Raw genomic sequence first — 3,208 nt, 5'->3', positions numbered from 1 at the left:
TTGATTCCTGGTCAAGGGCACATACCTAGGTTTCTGATTCAATCTGCAGGCCCAGTCAGGGCACATGTGGGAGGCAATCCATTGATGAGTCTCTCTCACATCGATGCTTCTCTCTATCTCTCTCACCCCTCCTTCCTCCCACCCTACCATGCTCTCTAAAAATGGGGGGAGAGGGGAGATGGATCTCAAATCAATAACCAAAGTGGATACCTTAAGAATGAAAAAAAGAAGAGCAAACTGAACCCTAAGCTAGAAGAAATAAATAATAATTACAAAGGAGATAAATGAAACAGAACATAGAAAAATAATAGAGAAAACTCAATGATACTATAAGTTGGTTCTTTGAAAAAATCAACAAAATTGATAAAACTTTAGCTAGACTAAGGAAGAGAGGAGACTCATATTACTAAACAACAACAACAAACAAAACATTTCCCTCATTTTCGATGTACAGAAACTGAGACCCCAAGAAGGGAAATGACTTGTCGCAAATTTAGATGCAGTTTTCAAAATATCCCTTTCTTCAAGTTCCAATTGCATGTTTGGAACTTTATGTGATGGATAGATCTTCCATGTGCTAAACAAGAAACAAACTTGATTAACTTTATACACTATCAGACCAGGGAAAGATGTATTAACCACTGCCAGGTAGCTCAGTGGATTAGTGCATCATCTTGATTCACCAAAGTTGTGGGTTTAATCCTCAGTCAGGGCACATATAAGAATCAACCAATGAGTGCATACATAATGGAACAACAAATTCATGTCTGTCTATCACACTCTCTCTCCTCCCCCGCTTCCTCTCTTTCTCTAAAATGAATAGATTAAAACAAAAGTTTTTAAAGACTTCATTGCTTTAAATGTAACAGTTTTATACTTTTGGAATCTTTTATCAAATAGGCAGATTGAAAAGCAACATTGATCACTTCACATAGACATGTTTGTACCAGACAAATATCTAAATATACCAGTCATCCCTCATCATTAAGACAATAAAAAGGCAAGCTATTGGCTGGGAATAATATTTCTAATATATATATCTGATAAAGATTATTATTCAGAATATATAAACTACATATACAACTGAATAATAAAAAAGTAAACAACTCAATTAAAAACCACATAATCATTTGTACACTCTTCACAAAGAAGATATATGAGTGGCCAATAAAAACATGAAACAATGCCCTGACTGGTTTGGCTCAGTGGATAGAGCGTCGCTCTGCGGACTGAAGGGTCCCAGGTTCGGTTCCGGTCGGGGGCATGTACCTTGGTTGTGGGCACATCCCCAGGTGGGGGTGTGCAGGAGGCAGCTGATCGATGTTTCTCTCTCATTGATGTTTCTGGCTCTCTCTATCTCTCTCTTCCTCTCTGTAAAACATCAATAAAATATATTTAAAAAAAGAACATGAAACAATGCTCAACATCAATAGTAATGTCAATTAAAGCTATAAAAGACACTATTACAGTACTTGCTTCAGCAGCACATATACTGAACTTGGGATGATACAGAGAATATTAGCATGGCCCCTGCTCAAGGATAATGCACAAATTCATGAAGCATTCAGTATTTTGTGCAGTGCCTTGGTAGGCATCCTCACACCCTTTGATTAGCTCAAAAGAAATATGCGTCAAAGCACAATGTGTGGCATTCAATAGTAAAATCGTAACTTTTCCCAATTAAAAACAAAGACACCATTACATTCACACTAGAATAGCTAAAATTAACTAGTGATGACAGAAAGTATTTGTGAGAACATGAAACAACTTGGAATTTTCATGATTCCTGGTAAGATTGCAAAATGGTACATCCACTTTGGAAAACAATTTGGCAGTATCTTATAAAGTTAAATATACCTACCATATGGCCCAGTCATTCCACTCTTAGGCTTACCCAAGAAAAATAAAAACATATCTAGACAAAAACCTGTGCATGAATGTTCATAGCAGTATTATTCACAATAGCCAATGTCTAGAAACCTCTGAAATGTTTTTCAACTGGAGAATGAATAAAGAAACTGTGGTCCATCCACACAATGGAGTACTACTCAACAATAAAAAAGAAATGAACTATCAATTCACATACAACATGGATAAATCTCAAAGGCATTATAGAGAACAAATGAAATCAGACATATAGCCCATACTGTCTGATTTCATTTACATGACATTTTGGAAAAGTTCAATATAATCTATGGTGACACAAAGCAGATTGGTGGGTCTTGAACACTGTGGAGAGGAATATTCAATTTCAAAAGGGCAGGGTAAAACTTTTAGGGGTTATGGAAATATTTTATACTAGTGGCCCAGTACACAAAATTCGTGCAAGAAGGAGGGGGTGTTCCTCAGCCCAGCCTGCACCCTCTCCAATCTGGGACACCTCGAAGGATGTCCTACTGCCGGTTTACAGGGATCGGGCGTAAACCGGCAGTTGGACATCCCTCTCGTAATCCGGGACTGCTGGCTACTAACCACTCACCTGCCTGCCTGCCTGCCTGATTGCCCCTAACCACTCTGCCTGCTGGCCTGCTCGCCCCCAACTGCCCCCAGCCACCGGCCTGCTCACCCCCAAATGCCCCACCTGTCAGCCTGATCACCCCCAACTGCCTCCCCTGCCAGCCCCCAACTACCCACCCTGCTGGCCTGCTCACCCCCACCTTCCCTCCCCACTGCCTGGCTCGCCCCCAACTGCCCCCCTGCTGGCCTGCTCACTTCAAACTGCGCCCCCACGCTGTCCTGATCACCTCCAACTGACCCCCACTGACGGCCTGCTCACCACCAACTGGCCCCCCTGCTGGTCTGCTTACCCCCAACGTCCCCGCCCCCCATCAGCCTGATCACCCACAACTGCTGTCCCATCCTGGCCTGATCACCCACAACTGCCCTCCCCTCTTGGCCTCTAACTGCCTCTACCTCAGCCCCGCCACCATGGCTTTGTCCAGAAGAACGTCCGGAAGGTCTCCTGGAAGGTCTCCCAGTCTAATTAGCATATTACCCTTTTATTAGTATAGATAGAGGCCTGGTGCACAGGTGGGGGCCAGCTGGTTTGCGCTGAAGGGTGTCCTGGATCAGGGTGGAGGTTCCCTTGGGGCATGGGGTGGCCTGAGTAAGGGGCCTGTGGTGGTTTGCAGGCTGGCCACAGCCCCTTCAGGGTGGGGGTCCCTGCTGGGGGGGGCATGGCCAGCCTGGGTGAGGGGCTGAGGGCCAT

General features: G+C 43.8%; 1 non-coding gene across 1 annotated transcript; it reads left to right on the top strand.

The window, feature by feature from the left end:
• Positions 1-1,468: 1,468 nt before the first annotated feature.
• On the top strand, positions 1,469-1,575 carry LOC114228814 (U6 spliceosomal RNA). Its single transcript, XR_003614933.2, has one exon. It is a non-coding gene; the product is annotated as a U6 spliceosomal RNA (small nuclear RNA).
• The last annotated feature ends 1,633 nt before the right edge of the window (positions 1,576-3,208 follow it).

This window comes from Eptesicus fuscus, chromosome 1 (assembly GCF_027574615.1).
Source record: "Eptesicus fuscus isolate TK198812 chromosome 1, DD_ASM_mEF_20220401, whole genome shotgun sequence".
NCBI lineage: Eukaryota > Metazoa > Chordata > Mammalia > Chiroptera > Vespertilionidae > Eptesicus > Eptesicus fuscus.
The sequence above is the reverse complement of the archived record's forward strand: the minus strand, read 5'-3'. Positions and strand labels throughout refer to the sequence as shown.